Below are 13117 nucleotides of genomic sequence, written 5' to 3'. Positions count from 1 at the left end.
CTTGACATCCATAATAATATCAGAATTTGGCGACTGTTTATAGGATGAATCTGCAGGTAGGACAGTCTGCGGATGGCCTTTCCTTAAGTCACTGCCCCATACTTTGTCTCCATAATTGCTCCTGTGTGTATTTTGTTCCCTTTCTCAGAAAAAAAACAATGTATCCATGCTATGGTCTTACTTCTTCTTGAGCTTCATGTGGTCTGTGAATTGTAACTTGATTATTCTGAACTTTTGGGCAAATATTCACTTATCAGTGAGTGCATACCATGTGTCTTCTTTTGTGACTGGGTTATCTCAATCAGGATGATATTCTCCAGTTCCACCCACTTGCCTAAGGATTTCACGAATTCACTGTTTTTAGTAGATAAGCAGTATTCCATAGTGTAAATATACCACATTTTCTGTATCCATTCCTCTGCTGAGGGATACCTGGATTCTTTCCAGCTTCTGGGTATTATAAATAGGGCTGCTATGAACATACTGGAGACTGTGTCCTTATTACATGTTGGAGCATCTTCAGAGTATATGCCCAGGAGATGTACAGCTGGGTCCTAAGAGAGTACTATGTCTAATTTTCCGAGGAACCGCCAGACTCATTTCCAGAGTGGTTGTACCAGTTGCAACCCCACCAGCAGTGGAGGAGTGTTCCTCTTTCTCCTCATCCTCTCCACCACCTGTTTTCTCTTGAATTTTTGATCCTAGCTATTCTGACTGGTGTGAGGTGAAACTCTCATCAGAGATTGATTTGTGATCTCCAAAGTCATTCACATTCAGAAGCAGAGATGTTTGTATGAGAAAGTGACTGATATAAAGAAGAAGGTACAGAGGGGTAAGGTAGTTAATCAGCAGAAGTGAGTAATGTTTCCAGGGAGGGAGGAAGGAAAAAAGGGAGATAAATATGTTGAAGCAAAAGACTACTTGAACGAAACATATATAATCCAACATATAAGCCAATGATATACATACCTGTATGAATACATTCAACTGAGAAAGCCTTGAGGATGTTTCTACACTGACATCCTGGAAAAGTCATGTAGAGTACTATAGACTAGGTAGATAGTGAGACTCACTGATCACAGGAGCTTGGACTGCACCACTTCAGTGCACAGTATGAATGAAAAGCATGCCTATTTGTGTCATAAGAATAGATATGAAGGATTTGAACACTGAAGAACACCTGAGAAACAAATCAAGCATTAGAAGTGATGGAGATGCCACAGGTGCAGGCAAATCTGCCAGAGATAATTGGCTCTTTACTCAAGGAGTCTTGAAGTTAAGTCAGAGCCAAAAGGAAATCTGTTCATAAAAAAGAGAACTTGAAATGTGAAGTCAAACTGGAGCTTAAGAAGGATCAATTTACAGCAAGGGATAAACCTAAAACCCCTCCTTTATAACATGAAAACATAAAGGGAACTGATCCTTCAAGTATTCAGACCAGAAAAGTAAAACTACAGTTAACCCGTGAAGAATACAATTCACATTTTGTGGGTATTTCAGACAGAAGCCTGACTCAGAGATATTGTTTCTCTAAAATAGAAAGATTCAGCAACTAGAGAACTTTATGTCCAATAGAAGACTGTTGTATTTCAAATCAGTATAAAACATCCTCACATTTTTAGAGATACAGCTGTAAAAGTCTGAGCAAAGTCACATGTATGGACTCCAGAGTTTGATATGCAGTGTCTTCCTCAGTCAATATCCACCATAATTTATTGGGTGAGCTCTCCCCATAAACGCAGGGCTCACCAATACGACTGGACCGAGTGTGAGTCAAACTCCAGGGACGTGTACATGTTGAGTTTGTGCATGTTCTGTAAATCTCCAAACAGGTCTTCATGTTCACAGAGCAAGTGTCCCAGTCACCAATGTTTCTTCCAACCTAATTTCCACATGACAGTTATAATAGGACTTAAAAGAATCCATGTCATTATTGATACTGAACAACTGAGGAGGGATGATGATAATGACGATGATGATAATGATGAAGATAAGTAGTATTTATAACACCATTTAGGATTTACGTATTTGTCTATAGCTTTTTGGGTCACTTGCCTGGCAATTTGACATCAGGCCAAGCCAAAAATGTAGGCTTCTTTCAGGAATTTGACAATAGGCCAGGACAGGGAAGTAAAATTTGGCAGGAATCTGAGTTTTGCCAAAACAAAGAAGTAGGCTTCAGGCAACGATATGAATTCTGGTTATGGCAGGGAAGTAGGCTCAGATATCTTGGTCAGCCTGATAACCACTGAAACTGTGACCACGGGACTTTGCTTATTGCCTCTATTGTTTCTCGACTAATTGTGTTTATTCTCTTGCTTTACCCTTAGTATACACCTTATCTTATTAGTTGAAGGTAAATAAAATGGTGTGAAATCAGATGGGGAAAAATAAAACCAGCTCAGACTCAAAACTGGATGTGGTCATGCTACAGTGTTGCCTAACTGTTTTTTTTTTTTTTTTCTTTTTCATCCTTATTTCTTCCCTGGAGAACCTGCTAACTCACTGAGCTGGCTTGGTCACAGATTCTCAAAATACTCCACTGTATTCCACTCAGTTGCCCTATTTTACTCCAGAGTACATGAGCTTCAGAACAGGAGGAAGACATGTTTAATGTGTGCAGGTGAAGTGTGAAAGAAGTGTATCCAAGATGCACATTATTATGAAACTTAGGATGTGGTGTATACATCTCACATGCACGCCACATACATTCCAGTCTCCATGTGCTGCTGGGTTAAAGAAATGTGACTGTGTTTAAAATCAACACAACATACAGCATTTGCGGTATCTCTACAGGAAGCCACTCTCTCCTTTTATCTGTATGTTATTGCCAGAGTCATTCCTGAATTCCATAATCCCTCCAGGGTGTTAACTCCAATGTAATTACATTATGGTTTCTTTATTACAAACTTCAGTTTTGACCTCCTGACCTCCAATCCATAAGAGAGTTTGGCGAAGCAGCCCAAAACCTCATTGGAACAGGGTTTTATAGAAAAAATGTGAGCAAGTATGGGGGTATCCAGACTGGCAAGCATCTAATAGATTGACAAATGTAATCTGATAGGCTGGTTGTGGTTCTGAAGCAAGACTATGAATAATTACAAAAGATCTGACAGTACATCTGTAACAATCAGATGAATTTTTGACTGACTGTGAGGAAATAGCTAGAGAGGATCACTAAGGTATAAGTTAAGGACCAGTCATAGCGTACTTCCTGGTACATGGGTGCAGCTTTGGTTCATATGCAGGTCATAGTCACTGGCTTTTTAAGAAATAGGCTTGTCCCAAGATGGAGTAAATTTGGCCTTGCAGAATCATATATATTGAATCTTTCTAAGACCACACTTAATTTTGTTTGAGTTTTAAATATATTTTTTTCTTATGTGCAGACATGTATTCACATGCGCCTATGAAATGCTATTGACTTTTAATTATGCTTATGTGTACTTGGCTGGTCAGTGTCCTTGCAGATTACTGATAGTGAGATTGTGTTGTTATTTCCAAGCTTTGATTCCCAAGAGCTCAAGGGGTCCTCCAACTGAATGGTAAGAAAGATCATGGTTTACTCTCTTACGAAGGTCCTAGAGAAAACAGGATCCTGCCCTTTCTGTTTACTGATTATATCTCTTATCTGAAATGAGTTCTTCATATCAGGTTAATATCATTATAGCTGGATGTACTGGCTAGTTTTGTGTGTCAACTTGACACAGGCTGGAGTTATCACAGAGAAAGCAGCTTCAGTTGGGGAAGTGCCTCCATGACATCCAGCTGTGGAGCATTTTCTCAATTAGTGATCAAGTGGGGAGGACCCTTGTGGGTGGTGCCATCCCTGGGCTGGTGGTTTTTGGCTCTATAAGAGAGCAGGCTGAGCAAGCCAGGGGAAGCAAGGCAGTAAGAAACATCCCTCCATGGCTTCTGCATCAGTTCCTGCTTCCTGACATGCTTGAGTTCCAGCCCTGACTTCCTTTAGGGATGAACTGCAATGTGGAAGTGTAAGCTCAATAAACCCTTTCCTCCCCAACTTGCTTTTTGGTCATGATGTTTGTGCAGGAATAGAAACCCTGATTAAGACAAATTGGTACTAGCATAGTGGGGTATTCCTGTGACAACCTGACCATGTTTGGGGGAGGATTGTGGAAGGACTTTGGAACTTTGACCTAGAAAAACTGTGGAAAGTTCTGTAGGAGCTTGGAAGACAATGTTACAAACAATGCATAAGATGGAGGCTTGTGAAACTTCAGAGGGAAGATTAAAGACTCTTACAGTGGCCATGTTTTGATTGTGAAGATTCTGTGGTTTTGGTCAGCTGGGGCTGAAGAATCAGCTGTGAGTAACAAGATACCAGAACAACTAAAGCAAACCTTTGTGTATTGGGACTATTGATGCTGGTTAGCTGGAGCTAAGAAATTAGCGGTGATTAAGAAGAGACCAGCATCACTGAGATGAAATCTTCTTGGAAGTGTTTTCTGAGAGCAGAGAGAGTGTGTTCTAGAGATAGCCACATTTGTATTTTGTGCTGTGGCTAGACTTGGTACTGTGTAAAAGTCACCCAGATGGTACTGGTTTTGAAGGCATGAAGGGGTCATGAAGAGCAGCTGATGCTCTTGGCACAGTGAATGGCCATGGAAGGCCATTGGTGAAGGTACAGCGTCAGTTGCAATTGATGACCCAGTACTTGAAGGGGTCATACATAGGAGAAGAACTGCTCCTATGTCACCAATTACAGTGGAAGATAGCAGTGTTTTGAAGATGCCAATACCATGAGATGACCACCAAGAACAGCAGCAGCAGTTCTTGTATAAGTACAAGTTCAAGTACAGGCAGCTGGAGCCTAGAAGGCAAGCTGTGTGCTACTAAGGGCAGAGCTGGAGAAGTGACCCAAGCCCTTGGAGGAGCCCAGAAGATTGTGAGTTGGTTCCCAGACATTGGACATTTGGAGTTTGAGTTTTGCTTTTGGTTGTGACTGTGCCATGATATGTTTCCCTCTTGAAGGAAGAAAGTATTTTAGTGGAGCCCACAGTTGAGAGACTTTGAATTTTTAAAAGACTTTGAATTTGAAAGATATTGGACATTTTAAGGTGGTTGAATTTTTAATATGTAAAGACTGTGGGACTTTTAAGGTAATTTAGATCTTGGGGATGAATAAGAAAGTAAGGGTTGAGGATTAATTGTGATGTGTTTGTGTGTCAAGTTGACAAGGGGTCAATTGTACTGGCTAGTTTTGTGTGTCAACTTGACACAGGCTGGAGTTATCACAGAGAAAGGAGCTTCAGTTGGGGAAGTACCTCCATGAGATCCAGCTGTGGGGCAATTTCTCAATCAGTGGAGAAGTGGGGAGGGCCCTTGTGGGTGGTGCCATCCCTGGGCTGGTGTTCTTGGGCTCTATAAGAGAGCAGGCTGAGAAAGCTAGAGGAAGAAAGCCAGTAAGAAACATCCCTCCATGGCTTCTGCATCAGTTCCTGCTTCCTGGCCTGCTTGAGTTGAGCCCTGACTTCCTTTAGTGATGAACTGCAACTTGGACGTGTAAGCTCAATAAACCCTTTCCTCCCCAACTTGCTTTTTGGTCATGATGTTTGTGCAGGAATAGAAACCCTGACTAAGACAATGGAATTATACCACAGGGCACATTTGGTTTGATGGGTAAGGAAGACTGGATTAACCAAGACCCACTAAAACAGGATTAGAAGAGAGAACCCAAGATCAGCTGAGCAGAAAGCAGAAACTCAACCTGAATGGAGAAGTGCTTCTCCATGGAGAGAGAGAGATCCTGTGAAGGCAGTCTTGGGCCTTCACAGGGGAGCATGAACACTGTATGCAGGTGAAACATGGGAATGTTAAGTGAGCAAGTCTTCCACATTTCCTTCTACATTCTTCACATGAGACCATGGTCAGTGAGCAATCCTCCACAGTGCTGTATTACAGAGTGACCAGCTAATCCACATCACCCATGTCAAACGCGTGAAGCACTGTTTTGAATGCAGCAGACACTCAGAAGCTTCCAATGATGTCAAAAGTAAAAGACGTCTGTAGAGAACAAGGAGTTGGCTCAGCATATAAAGAGTTTTCCATGTGCTTAGGAAGGTCATGTTTGGGATCCACAACCCTTGTCTAAGAAGCCAGGAATGGTGGGGCAAACCTGTAACATCAGGCTAGGAAGACATACTGGGAGATCATTCAGAGTCACAGAACAGTAAGGACTGCATAAGAATTTGACAGCAGAGCTGGCCAGTAGCTGAGATGATGTGTTCACCGTTGCATAGTCTGTACTGTTTGGTGAAATCCATAAGGATTCCAGTCAAGGCTGAAATGCAGTTGCTCGAAATCCATAGGTCAAGGATTTCTGCCCAGTGTCTTCTTGGCACAACTGAAAAAGCATCATTTCCTGACAGGTGCAAAACACATGAACTGAGAGGAAATGCCATGTTATGAAAAGGATAAACACAGGCCAAGTCAACATGTAGGTGTGTTTGTATTTTTTCCAAGGACACTTTTGACCCATAGTAGGACATGGAAGCTAGTGTTAACCTCAATACCTTTTTTCTTAAGTGTATACTCACGATTATCTATAAAAAAAATTCTGTCTCACTTTGTCCCATCATGAAAGATATCCACAAAATGCACATAAAGCAGATCTGATGGCTCCTTACCTAGGAAGGGTGCGATAACTCCCAACAGGACAGCTAGACACTGTTAACCGCTAATATCGCCTCTGGTAATGGCAGCACGCAATAAAGGCCAGAGTTGCTGGTTGCTGGCTTAACATGGACACTGATGGTACCCAGCCAGGTGCTGATGGCACCTAATATTTGCCTCTGCTGATGGCATCAGGAAATGAAAAGCCAGAACTGGTGGCTCCTGGCTAAATCCAGGTACTGCTGGTGCTCAAGCAGGTGCTGATCGCACCTAATATCTGCCTCTGCTGATAGTAGCAGGAAATTTATAACAAGATCTTATGGCTCCTCGCTGAATCATGGTTCTGATGCTGCCCAACCAGGTGCTGATGGCATCTAATATCTACCTCTCCTGATGGCACCAGGCAATTTAAAACCATAGCTGATGACTCCTGGTTGAATCCGAATAATGATTGTACCCATCCAGGTGCTGATGGCACCTAATATCTATCATTGCTGATGGCAGATGGCAATTTAACTATTTATCAACTTCCATAACCCCACACTCCCTGTCCCAGGGCTTTGAAAGACACAGATAAAAGTCCTAATTGTGTCCCCTTACTTCAAGTCCCTGATCAAGCACCATATGATAAAGACCAGGAGCCTCCTACCTGGAAGAAGGTAGTGGTTGAGTCAGGGAGTAAGGCTCTGGTGATGGCTGAAAACTGTGAGGGTCTCAGGGCTTTCTAGCTCTCTAACTGTACTGAAATGCTGATGATAACTTCTGAAGAGTTCTCCAAACTTTCTTGCTTTTTCTGAGGGTGAAGGACTGCTGTCTTAGGTGATTAATACCTGCAACCTAACAGGAGAGGATTAAACAATGTGGTCTTTTTTTATCTCAGCTGGAACTGCTGGACTGTAACTTTCAGCATGCTAGTCAGAATTTTTTGCCATGAGAAAAATAGGATACTTAAAGAAGTGATTAGTGAGTTTATTATGAAGTTGTAAAGAGTTTCCTTTGAAAACTATCTAAGGAGAAAACCAGAAAGATCCTAAGTGGGAAAGGGAAAAATATTCTTCTAGGCATGGAAAAGTAAAATGTGGGGAGAGGGAGAGAACGAGGGACACTTTCTCTTTTGTCTTCTGTACTGATATATCTTTCAAAAATATGGTCACATGTTACAAAGTTCATCACAAGTTCACACTAAAACTAAACCATAAATTGAATTAGAAGTTTACAACAGAGAATGTTTACATGCATATCCATTAGGAGCCATTATCTAGCTAAACATTTATCGCTGGACTTAGGTTTGCAAGTTCATAGAATTTTAAAACCATAACTAAGTTATTAGTGAAGTTTCGTATAGATAAACCCAGGTAATATTTTATCTTCTGTCCTAACATCTATAATAAATCCCAAATCTCTTTTTATGACCTTTGCTTAATTGTTTTACATCCTCTTGCAATGTGCTCTCAGTAGGAGAAAGTGTGGTTGCCATCTAAGAACAATTAACTAGTGCCACTTGGGAGACTGGCTGAGTTCTCATTGCAATTTTGACTATGAGAAAAGGACCTAATAGCAGTCCCATTATGAAAGAGCTTAATAATCACAGATATAATATTAGGAGTTCTTATAGGATCATTATGAAACTTAAGTCATCTATTTGTTTATATAGCATCACTATAAGACAGTGCATCTTTAAGGATATGCAGAGATCCACTCCAAAGGGGTGTGGTATTACTTATTGATATTGTATATGTTTAATAATAACAGTAAAAACATATAAAAAGCAAGAAATTTCCTAAAATTAGTCTGTCACAGCCTTGCTTAATTAGGGCTCACCTGTATGAGATTATGTAGTAATCCGAGACAGGCCATTCCAATGGCCTTCAGGATGATCACCTGCTAGTACATTAACTTGTCCCATTATGGCTCCTGACAGGGATTTTTGAGATTTAATTTGCCAATGCAATAAATATAAATCTCTTTCTCTTTACCACAAGGAAACTCTTCATACAAAGGTAATAGGTAGCAACATTCTTTGCCAAAACATCAAAGAGCCATCTCCAGAACTGAAATAAACCTAAACACCATTTATATCTTATTCCTATTGCAATAGCCTCTTAACTCCATTTAATTCATGATTATATTCACTAGGTGTCTCTCCAGGATGTGTTCTTTTATGTCTTTGTAGACTTCTACATTACAAATAGGCTTTACCACATTGATTGCATTTATGTCGTTTCTCTCCAGTGTGTGCTCTTTTATGATATCAGAGACTATAATGACATGAAAAACCCTTACCACATTGATTACAATCATAAAGTTTCTCTTCAGTATGCAGCCTTTTATGTCTGTGTAGATGACTGGGACATAAAAAGGCTTTACCACACTGACTACATTCACAGGGTTTCTATCCAGAATGTTTTCTTTTATGAGAAGGGGGGGACACAGTGTGAACACTGAGGTCCCCATCCCCTGGCCGCAGCACCCCCTGTGGTGAAGAAGCCACTGGTCTTTAGCTCCTTAGGATAAATGAGGATCAGCAAAAGGAGACTTTTGCTGTCTTGACAGGATTCTTTCCTTGGCTCTGACTCCTGCATTGCCCTTAACCATCACAACCATCCTGCATGACAGTAGTTTGTTGGAGGGGACCAAGATAACTCAAATAAAATAAAGACCCTAATATGTGTTACTTCACATCAGCTCCTCTCTGTTTATTTTGGAGATCAAAAACTTTCCCTCAAACTACAGTTCTATTCCCACCTCTCACCTCCTTGGTATGTTGTTTCAGTTTTATAGAGTCTGAAATAAACATTTGCCTTTGTCACCTCTTTGTTATTTTTTAGATTTGTAAGCACCAGGTGCGACGGTCCTTTGCTTGCCTCCCCCACCTCTTTCAGGATTATGAATACCACCACAGATTGAGTGCAGAAGGCTCAGTGTTATCCATCCCAGGGAACACACTGCTGATGTCCTTCTGTGCATGGACCTAGAGCAGCAGAGTTGGCTTTTTACTTCTTGTGTGTAAAGAAGCTGTCTTGGGATTCTGCACCAATGGCTCCTGGACTCCTCCAGTCCTGCAATAAGCAGACCTAGAGCCATGGCTTTCTTACCTTCTTATGTCTGAATTAGAAGACATGTGTTTTGACAGTCCCTCAAGAAACTTCTTTCTAGTCTTGCTGTCTGCTTCCCTGTAATGTGACTCCTGTCCTGGCCAGCCTGGAGCCCAGCTATCCCAGCAGATCCTTGCCTGCCTTCTGTGCAGACACAGAAACTCGGGGATGAAAATGTTAAGTGTATTCATCTCAAAGGCAAGACATAAAATCTGAGACAGAAACAGGGGTTGGGGTGTGGGCTTGTGAGAGGAGATTCTGTGTCCTGAAGGTACATCTCTACACTTAGCTGTGCGCGCCTAACCATCTTCCTACTGGGAAAACAGGATTAGCATCTGCTCAGGACTCCAGCTAAAGAAAGGGCTCTTTTATTTATTTATTTTTAATTATATATTTTTATTTTCTATATTCTTTGTTTACATGCCAAATGATTTCCACTTTCCCTGTTCCCCCCTCCCCATATGTCCCATAAACTTTCTTCTCTCCACTCATTCTCTAATCATCTCTCTCCTTTTTCTCTGTCCTGATACTCCCCTCCTATGCTAGATCGAGCCTTTTGAGGATCAGGACCCTCTCCTTACTTCTTCATGGGAGTCATTTGTTATGTTCATTGTGCCTTGGGTATTCAGAGCTTCTGGGCTAATTAATATCCACTTATCAGAGATTGCATTGCATATGTATTCTTTTGTGATTGGGTTACCTCACTTAGGATGATATTTTCCAGATCCAACCATTTGCCTATTAATTTAGTGAATTCATTGTTTTTAATTGCTGAGTAGTATTCCATTGTGTAAATATACTGCATTTTCTGTATCCATTCCTCCATTGAGGGACATCTGGGTTCTTTCTAGCTTCTGGCTATTATAAATGAGGCTGCTATGAACATAGTGGAACATGTGTCTTTATTACTTGCCAAAGAATCCTTTGGGTATATGCCCAGGAGAGGTATAGCAAGGTCCTCCAGAAATGTCACCAGTCAAAGAGTACACATGGAGAGCCCCATTGCTACAGCTACATATGTAGCAGAAGAAGACCATTTTAGACATCAGTAAGAGGAGAGGCCATTGGTCCTGTGAAGGCTCGGTTCCTCAGAATATAGGAATGCTTGTCAGGAAATTGGGGGTAGGGGCTTGAGCAGGAGGATGGGGGATGAGATAGGGGATTTTCAGTGGAGTAATTTACTCTGAAAGTAGATACTATTTGACATCTAAATAAAGCGAATATTTAAAAAGAAAAAGAAAAAGAAAAAAGTGAGGGCAAGGCCCATGGTGTTTATCCAGCAGCCTTTTCTAGCACAGTGCTGGCTTGTGCTAGAAGCTCAGCAGACATTGTTTGAATAGATGAAAATTTCACCAAGGTACTACTGGACTCAGAAACCCTCCACTCAACTGCTCTTGGTCTGCAAGGTGACTTTAATGTAATGTAATGACAACAGTGCAGTTCTTAGATAGCCATATATGCTAGGTCAATTTATTTGCTGTTAAGGTGAGACTCGTTTAAAAGTCTGTGTCTGTGGGGACAATGCAGTCATACTGCCTCATTCTAATCTTACTTTACATTTCCATCAGCTCTATTGATCTGCAGACTGCTCAGAGTTTTCAGTCTATGTTACACATAGATGACTCTAAGTTTCTGCTTTGTTTTGTACTAACATTTCAGTGAAATAGAAAGGCCCAGAATTTAAAAATATGTCACGAATTAATCATTAGGACCTGCCTTTTATATAGAGAAGCTGGATGACTTCTAATATCTCTCACTGATTTTAGCATCAACAACACTAACAAGAGCCCTGCCCTCCCTATTTGTTGTGGAACAGGGATGTGGTTTGCTGAGCAGGCCTGTGCAAAAAGTTCAAAGCCACATTTTTCCTCTTATTAGTGACTCACATCCCTTGTTCAAGAACAACTGGATATTAAATGGTGGAAGGCATTCCTGGGAGCTTTTAGCTGAATAGGATTAAGTTCCAGCTGCCATGCGACTGCATCTGCAAGAGGGGCTTGAGAGGCACTGAGGCTAAAATAAAGGAAAAGGGGAAAAAGTCATGCTGAGAAAGAAAATGGCCTATAGACCAATCAATTCACACCACTGAATAAAGTAAACAAAACAGAGGTTCCCAAAGGATGCAGTGCCTATTTTGGTTCATTATCTGTGATAGTTGATTTGCTCTATTAGAGAAATGCCAGAATCATTGTGGTATCTTTTTAAAATAATTGGATATTTCATTTATATACATTTCAAATGATATCCCATTTTCCCCCTCTGTATTCCACCCCTCCTCCTGCTTCTGAGGGTATGTCCCCCACCCACACATACTCCTGTCTCCTTGCACTGTCATCCTCCTTCACTGGGACATTGAGCTTTCATGGGAACAAGGGCCTCTCCTTACACTGATGCCCAAGGACATTCTCTACTACATATAATGACAGAGCCATGGCTCCCTCCATGTGTACTCACTGGTTGGTGGTTTAGACCCTGGGAGCTCTGGTTTGTTGATATTATTGCTCTTCCTATGTGGTTACAAACCCCTTCAGCTCCTTCAGTCCTTTCTCTAAATCCTCCACTGGTGTCGCTGTGATCAGTTTAATAATTATCTGTCAGCATCCACCTCTGTATATGTCAGGCTCTGGAAGAGGCTCTCAGGAGATGGGTATACCAGGCTCCTGTCAGCATGCACTTCTTGGCAACCACAATAGGGTCTAAGTTTGGTGACTGCATATGGAATGTATCCCCAGGTGGGGCAGTCTCTTGATGGCATTTGCTTCAATTTCTGCTCCATGCTTTGTCTCCATGTTTTGTTCCCCCTTCTAAGAAGGACAAAAGTATTAACACTTTGGTCTTCCTTCTTCTTGAGCTTCATGTGGTCTGTGAATTGTATCTTGGGTATTCTGAGTCTTTGGGCTAAAATCCACTTATTAGTGAGTGCATCTGAGCAAGTGCCCTGGGCAGACTTGGGAGTTAGCTCCTTTGTTGTTTTGGGTAGTTCAATCATAAATACACTTTTAAAATAACAAAAGAGATTCTTTTGAACCATACCTGAAAGCAAGTCTTTTTAATCATTGATTATTTAGACATGAACTTTAATGTCTCATATTTTTTCATTCATTTGGTGGTCATTAGTTTTTAGGACATAATTTCTACATGTAGGATGCCATCCTAGAGAACTTTATGAAGAAATTTATGCCAAGGTATGGCGTCCTCCTTAATGCCACAGAGCATTTTATGTGATGCATCACAGGATTGGAGTGGTACAATGTACATTCATGGTCTTACCTTTTATCTCACATTTTTCTATTATTGAACATAGATATATTTCACACAGTATGATCTATTTACCTCTCTCCTTACCTGTTTCCAAATTTTCCTGCCCCATGCAACTTTTTCAAATCGAT

The sequence above is a fragment of the Apodemus sylvaticus genome, chromosome 21 (assembly GCF_947179515.1).
Source record: "Apodemus sylvaticus chromosome 21, mApoSyl1.1, whole genome shotgun sequence".
Classification (NCBI taxonomy): domain Eukaryota; kingdom Metazoa; phylum Chordata; class Mammalia; order Rodentia; family Muridae; genus Apodemus; species Apodemus sylvaticus.
This window is presented reverse-complemented; position numbering follows the sequence as displayed.